Genomic DNA, 14,087 nt, shown 5'->3' with positions numbered 1-14,087 from the left:
CACGTCCTGGCCCAGTCTCTCCACAGTAAGGAAACTGATAACAATCTCCACTTCTAGTAAGACAGCAAACCGACCGACCCTTTAATTTACTTTAAGTCTACAGAAAAGCATACATTACTGCCCAACACCCAGTAAGCCACACTATCTGCTAACAATGACTAAGTCACAATCAGCGTGAATGTTGCATCAATTTCCATTGATTTCAGTTTAGCTTTATTGGTAAAGCAGAGGTTTGCCTACAAAGCAATAGATCTTGGATTTTCATTTAAAGTTATTCAGTTAAGAGTTCAAAAGTATAGCTAAATACCTACTTTGAAATATTGTCTGTGTTCCTATCAATTTACTTTGACTGTACATTTAATCTACATGTGTCATAATATGAACATCCTATATAGATATTGTCTATCCTCCTGACAGGTCTCCAGGCACGTTCAGCACAAGCTGCTTCACAGATTGGAGAGACTAGAGGGCTCCAAGGAGCAAGAGAAAGATGAAGAACGTGAGAGTGCAGAGGAAAAATAAAGTATTGAAGAAAGAGCAAATCAGGTTTGAGGAGATGAAGCGTTACACGATTCAGCATTTGACATCACCAGGTCTTCAACAGGGATGGACAGGAGCGGAAAAGACCACTCATCAGTCAAATCTGGGGATGAGAAGGAGAGATAGAGGACAGCAAGGCAATGGGAATTAAGGAAAGAACCGTGCAGAAGCAGAGGAAGCACAGACATGGTATTCACCACTTTGCATATTTACCCAGGTCAGCCAGAGAGCAATGCAGCCCCACTTCCACCACTTGGACCAGCCAATGGCAGAACAACAAGCTCACTGCAGAGTGTTAGACGAAGCTCCAACAAATCTAAATCTTTCTTTTCTATACCTCCTTTGTCTCACTAAGTAGAAATTCAAAGATTATTTTTGCTTCCATTAAATATTTGGCAGTAGAGAGTGAATGGAAACATCTGGATGACTCTGTGACAGGGCTTCTGGCCTAAATCCCTTTTTTTATATTTACTATGAATGTCCATTTAACAACATGCCTTAGAGAGCTTTTGTACTTGAGGCAGTATTGTATCGCTTTAGCTTAGATTAAAGAAGAAAGTATACATTAACTGGTTGGCAGGCTTGAGGTGTGACTTTAGCAATGTACTGCTGTAAGAACAGTAATTTACCAAAAAAGTAAACCGTTCACAAGCTAAAAGTCCTTTACATTTCCTAAAGATTGATCAAATTAAGAAAAAATAATTTTCATCCAAAAGAACACATATATCTTGTGTAATCATGAAGATGAGGTTTTTATTTTTATATATTTCTACATCATATAAAAAATGTTCCTGAGTGTTGAAGTTTGGTATTATAGTATAGCATCAGGTAATTTCTCAGCAACAAAAAGCAAATTCTCAGAACAAAGTAGGCTGTCCCATCATCTTTTTATTTTTTTGTCTCTGTCTCCGTAGGAGAGATCTTCACATCTGATTGAATTGGTCCAAAAATGTGGAAGTGACCGCAATATTTTGCAGAATCCAAGGCCCAGACCAAAAACCAGTCCTCCCCAGAGCTGTACAGATCCCACAGATCAAAGCGTGACCTCTTGTCACCGTTAAAGAATTAGACAACACATTGACCTAAAGTCTCCGATTTACAATTCTCCTCCCCATCTGAGCCCTGGACAACAGGCTCAAATGTCATCCCTCCCTTTCCCCCCCTGGACCACGAGTCGGAACGTCTCTTTCTCCAACTCTCTTCCTCTTCTGAACTATTGAAGTACTGTCCTACACACAGAAGAGTGGTTTCTTCCTTTGGCACTCCTCAGAAGAATCCATTTGAATCCACAGATCCAGTTCTGTGCAACAGTGGAATTCATCTGATGTTTAAATGTTTGTACATTTATGCAGATAATACACAGTTCATTCATAAGTCAGCAGCATCAAAAGCATTTTTACGCAATAGTCTCCAGAAATGACTTGCTACAGAGAGAGAATTGTGCACTCTATTAATATCATTATCTGCTTGATAATGCTTTTCTGTAGACCACACACAAAAGGAAATACTTTTGGCCCCAAGGTGACTTACAAACAGCCTGTTTTTTCTCTGTCAGAGCTATCAAAAACACACTTCACCTCAGCTTTACCCCACACTGTGATCTGGCAAATATACTCCTCCTACAAACCATCTCAGTCAACAACACTCATGAAACTTGACCTCATCAGAAAGCATTAGACTTTGGTCTTACAGTCAAAGTTTTGTGTAGGAGCTGCAGATTCCTTGAATCAGTAGAGAGGGGTGAGTTTCTTTTCGCCGTACTACAGAGACACATTCATTTTTAATACTTACGGTATGTTGTATATTAAAGACAAAACTCCCTCACATATCTTGGCGTCTTTAAGACAGTTGAGTGTTTTCATGGCTGCCTCTGCAGTATGAGTCACGTCCAACTACGGCTCTTTTGAGTGTGAGGAAATTGAGTATTTGCAGAGATAGCATATGATGAGGTTTCTCAAAGGAAAGTATGATTATTTCAGGAAACAGAACTTCCTTTGAGTCTGCTGTACTCTGTGTCTTTGCTCTGTTTTGTTTTTTTAATGTTTCTTAGAGAAAGGTCTTTCATGAGCCTGGCACTGCAGCCTTGCAAAGTAGTTCGTCGCAATCCCGTGAAGGGGATATCCTTAGAACGCCTGTAAGGATTTTAGTTAATTTTGGCAAAACCATCCAATTGAACTCAAAGATGAAATGATAAGATTTTGGTGCTCACAAAAAGACGATTTTTGGCCATAATTCAAAAATTCTAATGCTCATTATGGCACATTACTCAAATGTCTAAAAGGATGAAGTGATGACATTTTGCCTAAACATGGATGAAACTGAAACTTGATTGGTTGGCTAAGGCATACAATGTATATGACATACCATCCTATGGCTCATTTATGGCATAATATACTAAAACTTTCTTTTGACTTTATTGTGACATCTGATACTTTCAGCTTTTATGCCATCTTTTTATGAAATACTATACCATGTCTTTTTTATAAAATATTTTGTTTCATACTATACTATGTCTTTTTTGACATTCCATGTACTGTATATTTATGACATTGCGGTCACATACTATACTACAACGTTTATGGCATTTATATATCATAGTATTATATTTATTTTTTAGGACTCTATATTGTTAGGCTGTTTTATGCCTGTGATTTCTTATGACTTATCATACTATGACTTTTTATGACTTGTTTTAGAAAGTATTTTTTATGAAATACTATACTTTTTTTTAAAAGACTGAATTTCTCAGAATGATTGAAGACTTCTCTGAGGACTGTAGGTTTTGGGATGAAACTTTATGTTGTGCAATGAATCTTGAGGGTCCAACATCCAAAATGACTTAGTCAAATATGCTATGAAACATGTAGTCAAGTGTATCAGATTGAATAGCCCATGTGATAAAAGACTTATCTAAAGACTGGAGGCAGCAGCAAATCTTTAGGTCCAACACCTAAAATAAACAAGTCAAATATGCAATAAAACAACGGTAGCTTGGGCCTGATTAGATATCTCAGGGTGATGGAAGACTGCTTTTAAAACTAGAGTTTGCAGGTTAAATCCTTATATAGTGCAATAACTCATGAGGTCTTACACCTACAATGAAGATGACAAATACATGGCAATGGTGGCGTGGTATGTTATTTCCTGGTATGGAAGCCACCAGTGAAGGGTTCAACTTCAATGTACAGACCACCACTGCAGAGGTGGACAAGGGAGCTTAGGAAGAGGAGGGATTTATGAAGCAAAAAACTCATTCTAATATTTGTTTTGTCATTGTGCCAACTCATCATGGGGTTTTTAAAACACATACTATATTTTTGACTTTACGGTTACTTTTTAGGGCTTTTTTTACATACTTTACTATGACCTTTTTGGAAATACTTACAATTACTTTTTTCTTCGATCTACTATACTGTGACTTTTTTACACCATACTATGTTTGTACTTTGTGTGACTTTTTCAGCATACTATACTACTTATTTCGACATGAAAGAATTGTTTTGGACATGACTTTTCATTACACTTTTTTCAACATACTTTATTTTGACGTTTTATGACTTTTTTCGCCATACTATATTATGACATTTTTTAAGACATGCTGTACTATCACTTTTTAGGACTTTTTTACTACAAACTATATTTTGACATTTTATAATAAAATATACTATATTTTGACTTTTTGAGACTTTTTGAACATACTATACTACGATTTTTTTAGTTTTTTTTCACATACTATACTATGACTTTTTGAACATACTATACTATGACTTTTTGAACATACTATACTATGACTTTTTAATGCTTTTTTTTTTTTTTTAACATAATATATTATGTCTTTTTTTGAACATACTATACTATGACTTTTTAATGCTTTTTTTTAACATAATATATTATGACTTTTTTCGAACATACTATCCTATGACTTTTTCGGAATACTATGCTATGACTTTTTAATGTTTTTTTTTTTACAAACTATAGTATGACTTTTTTCGAAATACTATACTATGACTTTTTTTCCCCTTTTTTCTTTAAGATGTAATGTCCTATAACTTTTATCACTTTTTTCCAACATATTGACTTTTTTACGACAAACTATATTTTGACTTTTAATAATAAAATCTATTTTTGACATATTATATTTTGACTTTTGGAGACTTTTTTTGACATAATATGCACAAGGGTTTTCTTTAAGATGTAATGTCCTATAATTTTTATCAGAACTTTTTATGACTTTTTTACAAGATACTTTATTTATCTATACACTATGACTTTTTCCAAAACTATACAATGACTTTTTATAAAAAAAAATATAAAACGATTGTTTCGGACATACTATCTACTTTATGAAATTATTTCGACATACTTTATTTTGAGTTTTTATTAATTATATCGACTTACCTGTTTGTCAAAAAAACTATACTATGACCATGCCACATGGCTTTACTGCTGTTTTAGCTCATCAGGTAGAGCTTGTGCATTTTTATCTACGTACTTTTCTATAACTTTTCATGGGTTATTTCGACAACTATACTATGACTTTTTATGACTTTATTCGACATGAAATACAAAGAATTGTTTCCGACATACTGTATGACTTTTTATGACTTTTTCGCCATACTTTACTATGACCTTTTTCAAGACGTACTGTTCTATCACTTTTTATAACTTTTTTACGACCTACTAAATTTTGACTTTTCATAACTGATTACAATACTTTTTTTTACCTTTATTTAAATTTTTTAAGACTTTATTCCACCCATTAAACTATAACTTTTTTTCAACATACTATACTTTTGCTTTTTATGACTTTTTTTTGACATACTATACTATGCCTTTTTTGAGTGTTACTATACTATGTATTCTCATGACTTTTATACAAGTTACTATATTTTTACTTCTCATTACACTTTTTGACATATATATATATATATATATATATATATATATATTTACTTTTTTATAACTTTTACATATTCTATACTATGACGTTTTTCAAGATCAACTGTTTTATTATTTTTTATGACTTTTTTAAGAAATAATATATTTTTACTTTTTATAAATAATATCGACATACTATACCATGACTTTTTGTGACTTTTTTCGACATAAAATATTATGACTTTTATCAAGACTATTACTTTTTATGACTTTTTTGACGAAATACTTCATCCTGACTCACGATTGATTTTGACATACTAAGCGTCATTTTTTGTAGTTTACTTCCACACTTTTCTTACCATGAAGTATTTTAGCTCACAAGGTAGAGCTTCCACTATTTGGCAAAAGAAAATGTTGCAGTATATTATATAATAATATACTATATTTTGAATTTTTAGACTTGTTTTGTCATTCTTTACTATGCCTTTTTAAAGACGTACTCTTCTATTACTTTTTATGTTTTTTTAGACATACTATACTATGATTTTTTTTAATACATACTGTGTTATCACTTTAATTACTTTTTTAGGAAATCCTTTTTCCTGACTTTTAATGGCTGATTTCGACTTACTAACGCTTTACTTTTTATTTCTTACTTATACCAAGATGCAACTAGCTGTCTTTAAGCTCAAAAGGTAGAGCTTCTGCAATTTGGCAAAATAAAATGATACATTGATGCGTGGGATACACTGCATTCATAAGGTTCATACTATACTATGTTGTTTTTCAATTACTTATTATGACTTTATTTCAACATACTATATAATGACTTTTCTCGATTTATCTTTTTATGACTTTATTTTTTAAAACACTATACCTTGACTTTAAATGCCTTATTTGGACATACTATGGTATGACTGTTTAGGACTTTTCTTCCAACATTCTATACTGTTATGACTTTTTCAACAAACTGTACTATGACCATGACAAAATTATTCCTGTTCTTTTAACTCACCAGGCAGAGCTTTTACCATTAACAAAAGTATACGACGCAGTGACGAGGGTTCAAGACCTATCCGGGACCCTTTACTGCATTCATAATGTGCTTTGAGAAAAAATACTATGACTTATTATTACTTTTTTACAACATAGTACATTTTTACTATTAATGACATTTTTCGACACACAATACTATGACTTTTTGTGACTTTTTAGACTTGCAATACAAAATATTATTTTCGACATACTATAATATGACTTTTTATGATGTTTTTCTGACATACTATATTTTGACTTTTCATGACTTTTTTCGACATGCTATATTAGGACTTTTCATAACTTTTTTCGACATGCTATATTAGGACTTTTTGTAAGAATGCTTTACTATGACTTTTTTACGGCATTAAAAAAAATATTTTTTTACAACATACTGTATTTTGACTTTTTATGACTTTTTTTTAACATGCTATACTATGACTTTTTATCGACATCAAGTAAAATGTATTTGGTAAAAGAAAATGTCGCATTGACGGGGGTTCAAGACCTACTTTGACATACTATACTATGACTTTTTTTATTTTACTTATTATGACTTTTTTCAACATACTATACTATGACTTTTCTGGATTTAGCTACATACTATACTATGACAGTTTATGTATTTTTTACAGAATACTATATATTTACATTTTATTTTTACTATTTGTCTTATTTTATTTTCCAAAATACTGTACTGTTACTTATTATTTGTTTTTTATTACATACTATATTTTGACTTCTAATAATTTTTGATATCCTATACTATGCCTTTATTTAATCATACTATACTATGGATTTGTATCACTTTTTTCAACATACTATACCATGACCTTTTATGACTTCTGTTCATAATATACTATGACTTTTTATGAATTATTTCAACATACAATACTATGACTTGTTTAAGACATACTACACTGTGAGTTTGTTGATTTTTTTCAATATATTATGCTGCCTTTTTTCCGACATTATATATTTGGCCTTTTTTTACTTTTTTGAAGATATTATAATGTGACTTTTTATATTTACATTTTTTCGACATGCTACCCTATGAATTTTTATGACTTTTCTCGACAAACTATATAATTACTTTTCATGACTTTTTTAGCATACTAAACAATTACTTCAACATAGTATTATATGGCTTTTTAATGACTTTTTCTACCTACTAGGCATTAGCTTCTTTATGACTTTTTTTTAACATTCTAAACTATGACTTATTTCAAAATACTATACTATGTCTTTTTGATCACTTTCTTTGACATACTATGATATGGCTTATTATTGCCTTTTATCAACATACTTTACTACGGCATTTGTATTATTAGTTATACAGTTAATGAGCAGAAAAACACACATTTTGTTTTTATTCAAAACATGTGGGTAAACCCATTGTTGATGACTCTCTTGTCTTTGGGTTCAATCCAGAACTCTGGACTCATCTGTGGAGAAAAGAAGAGAGATTTGACATTAGAATATACATCGTATTTACATGCACTACAACTGCCACAGCAATGATCATGAAATAAAAACAACTTTGTACAATAACTGATTTATTTATATAAATATATATATATATGTTAGGTTAGACACATCACTCAGCAATATAGTCAAATATAAGTAAAATGATTTCTTGGTTATATACATTTTTAATAATATTCGTAAAGTAGCAATTCTTAACAGACTTACTTAATACTTAGTTTTCAATCACGATGTGCTTAAGTTATGAATCGTATAAGCTTTCATCACACTAGTTGTCATTACACTTGGACATGAATACATTTGGACCTCAGAGCTATTTTTTACCTTGATCCCAGTGTTCAAAGGTATAGAAGGATACTCATGTTGATGTGGGAGCCGAAACAACGGTATTTTAAGGGTTTTTAAACTGATGCTCAAGAAGAGTGATGATTTAAAAAACAAAATTGTTTTTCAAATTAACCCCTAGATTTTCTTTTGTATTAACAAACTAAATACTGACTACATACAGGCATGCAATACTGATGGCATTGAGACATCTGCCATCAGCCCACCCTATTGTTGCCTACACTCCCTATGGTTTGTTTTGGTGTATGTGAGAAAGTGTTGGTTGTGTGTATCACGTCTTTGCCCTGCGAGACTCCTGCTAATCGATTCAAGGTGAGACCTGTCGATTAAACACCCTGAGCTGTGCTCTCCACCTACCCTAACCCAGGGTGATTCAATCCCACCTGCTCTCACACACACACACACACACACACACACACACACACACACATCACCTTACATGCACACACTCATACACAAACGCACGCATTCTCACCCACCTTACCTGTCACCCATCAATATCTCCATCTGGCCCTCTATTGATCCCCTCCAACCAGCCTCTTCACCCCATGCAGTACAACATCAGGGCCAAGACATCGTCCGCACAGGTTTAATTTCTGAAAGATTTACAATAAAGCTCAAGTTATTATTTAACTCTTCCGGCCGCAGTGTGCTCTTTGATTTAGCACTCTGGGAGAGGATGAGTTACAGCTGACACGGAGAATCTGCCGGGACTGGAATGGTAGGCACCCGGTTCATAACTCAGCCACCGAATGTGTAGTTAGTCAATCACTTGATCTGTAATCACAAATGCTGCCAGAAATTACATGAGTGATGAGCTGTAATAAAAGCACTTACTTTTCCTGCTCTGTCTCTTAAGTGTTATTGGCAGACCCCTCTCTCCCAGGAGGCCGTGGCTGTGAAACAAAATCCCGATATAAACTGCCTCATTGGTCCCTGCCTCACACTCTCTCTCGTGTACTGTATGTGTGGGTGTGTGTGTGTGTGTGTGTTCCCACTACAGTGTAATACAAAGCTCTTTTTGACACTCTTTCTTCCACTCTAGGATTGCCTTGCTTCAGGGTAAATCATTCTCACTCCAATAAAGACAGTCATCCTCGTCTCTGTCAGTTATAATCTGTAATGTCTGCAGAGGTGCAAGAAAACACAGTAAACATGTATTCAAACAAACCCGGTAGTAATATTTGGTGATTAAAATACATCATATACATATAGGTTTAAATGTGTTAGTTGTTTGTCGCTGCTGTAAAAACGTTGCTTGCCTGACTCATCTCAGCCAAGATGTCCTGATGAGTTACGGTACATCAAAGATATGACCTTATATACAGGTAATCAAACATCTCAGGGCCATGACACAAACCTTTCTTCGACTGTCTGTAACTCGCAGCTCCATAGCCTTTGGCAGGAGGTCATGCGTGACAGTTTTATTGATACAGACCTCTGTAATAATTACACCGTGTCTTGCATGCACTATTGATCAGGCCTATTGATAAAATCATATTTTACTGTAAAGGTCTGTTGATTTGATGCATTACAGCATAAATCTCTCCTCACAAGCAACTGATCTGGAACTCCTACTTCCAAGTGATGGATGCTCCTGCAGATAAACACAAACTCATACACGCACACAACAATTTATATCTATTGTTTGAATGGGGTAGTAACAGGCACAGGTTAAAGACAGACAGAGATGTAATGATATCTTTAGTCCATCCATATAAATTTACGATCACATAGAGGAGACAAGTGGGATCTGCTATCCAGCCCAACTCATATGATGTGATATATAAGTGAGGGTGTTTATGGAGTCTCTGCTCCATCTTATCATGATTTGTATTGTCAGCAGGGGCTGAATCTGCATGGTGGTAATAGATTCTGATGTGGTTCAAATACCCTGTGGTGAACGGGGAAATAGAGATGAATGTGACAGATCATACAGAACTTGTCCTGTATATAAACTGCCTTTAGTACTGACAGATAGATGGTGAACGGCTGGAGTGAAGGGAAATGTCATCGCTGGTATTAAAATGGTAAAAATCTGATCCTCAAAATGACCTCTACAGTTGCTGCAATTAAATGTATATGATTTCCAGAGGAGAAACGTTCTATACTTTGGCTACCGCAGTTTTTCTGGTGTTAAAGGTTTTTTTGTCATATTTAAGTTGCATGCAAGCTGAAATACAGACTAATGGAGAACCAAAAAGAAAGTGTCAGGTAATATACACGCTTTATCACCCTTTGATCTTACCATGGAAAAACATAGTATGTGTAATAATGGAAAAGAGCAAATGTATTACTATTGAAGGAAAGGATTTTGTCTTTATGGTTCAAGTTAAAAAGCAGCTTACTAGACCATGTTTCCGCTTTGGCCGGCAGTTCAATAGAATGTTTTCTTTTTGGACTTTTCTCTGGCTGGATTCTGAACCACTTGGGGGTAGTTTGCAAAGGCTGTGGTCCACCAGTGACAGGCTGGTTTTTACATTTAAGGAGCCAGAGGGACAGGGGTAACATGTCCATGTTCAAGAGGCCTACTAAACTCTCAAAGCCAGGACATTGAGTTAATCGCTGGCGTAGTCAAGACCACCCCTGAGCGGCTGCTCCTGCAAAATGCTGAGAAGCCCGACTGGCTGCAGTACAGGAATGTTGTCCTGTAGAGGACAGAGGAGGGGAAATTGAATTTAATCAGCAGTGATGTTTTTTATAAGCCTAAAATCTGCTATAACCTGAACTCCTTTAAATGCCCTGGAATTCTGATGAAAGTGGAGAAACAGTGTAGAAGAAAAAAAAAAAGAGAATAACATAGCATAGCACTCTCTAGTCATAGAAATACATAGAGGTTGGGGAACAATATTAGAGGATAAAGGATTTTGTCACTTAACAGAATATAAAAAAAAACTTCAATTGAAGAGCTTACTTCTATAGTTTGATACAGTATGGAATCCATCAATAGCATAGACTTTGAACATACACACAACTTTTGTACCACAGCTGTTTGAAATGCTAATTTAGAGCTTGTGAAATAGCAACAATGACGCCAGTGTGCTCCCCAGAGCTGGAGGGAGAAGGCAGCGCAAGACAAAGGCAGTTTTTAATCTGAGCAGGAAGCATACAGCGGCGATTCACTGTGACATAGTGATTGATCTGAGTGAGTGGTGTATTTACCGAGCCTGACGGGATAGGAGAAAGAGAGTGTTTTCTTCCCATCCATACGCTTATCTCCCTCCATAAATCACTGCCAATGTGATGCATAAATGTGGATGAGCAAACGTTGTATTGTTCCGACTCAAGCAATTCCACTTTGACCTTTACATTTGGCATCGGTCACTGGTGCTAAATGCATGCCATGACCTTCCCTGACCTTGGTCCATTCATTTTTAATAGCCATGAAGCATGATGGTTCGTCAGCCAATATACAGTATATGAACACACATACCACTTAAACACACCAAACAAGTAGTTACTCTAGTCCAGCCAAACAGCACATATTGCCACATTCTCTGTAATTTTCTCTGTTAAACTATCACATGAATGAAGATATGATGTTTTTTTTCCTTCTCATCAGTCTGTCTTTATAGTTCTGATTCCATTACCGCCTTCCCAGCAGCAAGATATGATGGGCTATGTCCATCCTAACCTTTGACTCCAGCCAGTGCTTTAGAGCTTCTGCACTTTGCCCTCTCCCATTTGACCTGTCTGAAGTATACCTTCATAATTGCCTCTGTCGCTATCAAATGCACATATGAGAGTGTGCAGGGGCGAGGGGCCGAAGTCCGTCCAGTAACCTTTTGGCCTCTTGTTCATCCATTCTGCTCTGAGCAAGCACAGCAGGCGTCCTCCCCCTACCCACAATCCCATACTGTATTAGTCTGCATGTCGGAGTTATTGATGGTTTTCTGGAAATATTTTATTGGTTAGTCATGACCTTTGACTGGGGCATTTCAAACACTAACCCCCCTAAAGCTTCCTATCGACATGCATATATATATATATATATATATATATATATATATATATATATATATATATATATATATGATCAGACGGCTAAGAGAAGTATAGATTTAGAGTGGCAGAAGACCTAGTCATTTGGATTTTAACACCATGAGGTCAGCATTGCTTTTACCACTATGCATGTGTGGGATGACAAGGCAAAACAAATATTGAGTTTGTTAGAAATTAAAGCATATGGTCTAGACCTGCTCTAAATGAAAAGTGTCATGAGGTAATCTCTGTTATGATTTGGTGTAGGGAGAATCAAGACCAAAAATATGTATAAAGGAACAATACTATGTCATATCCAAATAAGGTTTACATTTTCAGATAACAAAAAGGAAACTCAAATACACTTAAAAATGGTCAACCTTTTTCTCGTACCATCCTGTAATCTTCTCCCTTAATCCAGATACTGTAAATCTCCTCATCAAAGGAAGTGTAGCTTGCACTAAAGCACACACAATTAAGATAAGCCCAACCACAGCTGGACAATTACCTGCCAACTAACCTTTTCTGGCGGCACTTAAGACTGTAAGGACTCCAGAGGAAAGATGTGCCCTGAGTTAAACAAGCACTTCAACAAGCCAGAGAGAGAGGGAGGGAGGGAGGATGTAAGGTATGAGAATGCAGGGGTAGAGAAAGGATGACGATATGGGTTAAAAAAAAAGATAGAAATAGAGAAAAAGACAGTATCATGGTGAGATTACCTAATCCTCTGTCTGAGAGCTGTATTTGAAGGACCTGGTGGTGTCAGACATGAGGGGGCTTTGTGGAGGTTTACCCAGGAGAGGCCAGCTCAGCAGGGGGATCTAGTGGAACACCAGGTGACAATACTCGGTCCCGTCCCCAAGCACAAACCTCAGCCCATGGCTTTGTAAACACTGTTAAATTGATTGCAGGGAGCTGATGAGATTTCCCTGCAGCCTGGGTCATTATCACATTGTGCACTAGCGCTAACTCACTCGTATTGAGCCCTCTATGGATTGTCACTCTAGCTTATGTCTTCATTTTTATGTAAGTTATAGTGTTTTATGACAAAAGTTTATATATCTGCCAGGTTGCGAGAGATAAGACTGGTGGCAGGAATGTCAAAGGTGCCATGAACTTAATGACATATTTTAAAAATTCTGACTTGTATTTAATATCCAAATGCTTTGTGCAGAATTTTTAACACCGGTCAGGGTGTTACAGTCTACCTTGTTGTGCAACGGGGTGAGTTTCAGCACTGCATGATATCTGATCCCGAAAACCCTGTAGGGCAGCCAGAGCAAATCAACAATGGATTAATGGATCTGGTTCCCCTCGTAAATCTCTGTGGGATTGGAAAGCGTCCGAGGACAGTCAGCCTGTAGTGGTGTGCCTAATGTTACAGGCAGTTTGGGTTTCCCATCGTTCAAGGCAGTGACAGGGTAGTAAAGATGTGGCAGCATCTTATGTCAGCGTTAAATCAGTGAATGTCAGGAATGCTGGATTGTCAGTCTGCAGTGCTGAGAGCTGTACCAACACTGATTCATTGGTACAGATTTGTTTAAAAATAACTCAAATGCTTTTCCATCGCTCTCAACGTACAGTAGAAAAACTTCATCCACCACGGCAAAGACAGGAAAAAGATGTGTTGTGCAGAAATGCCCTAATTCAGCAACGCCAGTACAACCCTTCAACCTTAGAGAGGTGCGGTAAGGCCTTGCCATAGATCACAGTGGTTAACAGTTAGCTGTTCCTGCAGGTGTATAGGGAATGGCAGTAACTGCTTCCATTACTGGAGAGAATGGCCCAACTCCCATAGCCCCCTCCAGACAGCACTGTCATTA

At 35.8% G+C, this 14,087-nt stretch overlaps 1 long non-coding RNA gene across 1 annotated transcript; it reads right to left on the bottom strand.

Annotated features, from left to right (window-relative positions):
• Positions 1–7,441: 7,441 nt before the first annotated feature.
• Positions 7,442–9,216, bottom strand: LOC129101767 (uncharacterized). Its single transcript, XR_008531697.1, has 3 exons — positions 9,121–9,216; positions 8,768–8,879; positions 7,442–7,898 (listed from the first exon to the last, which is right to left on the bottom strand). It is a non-coding gene; the product is annotated as an uncharacterized LOC129101767 (long non-coding RNA).
• Positions 9,217–14,087: the final 4,871 nt, after the last annotated feature.

The sequence above is a fragment of the Anoplopoma fimbria genome, chromosome 13, assembly GCF_027596085.1.
Source record: "Anoplopoma fimbria isolate UVic2021 breed Golden Eagle Sablefish chromosome 13, Afim_UVic_2022, whole genome shotgun sequence".
NCBI lineage: Eukaryota > Metazoa > Chordata > Actinopteri > Perciformes > Anoplopomatidae > Anoplopoma > Anoplopoma fimbria.
Note: the sequence above shows the minus strand (reverse complement) of the source record. Positions and strands in the feature narration are given on the sequence as shown.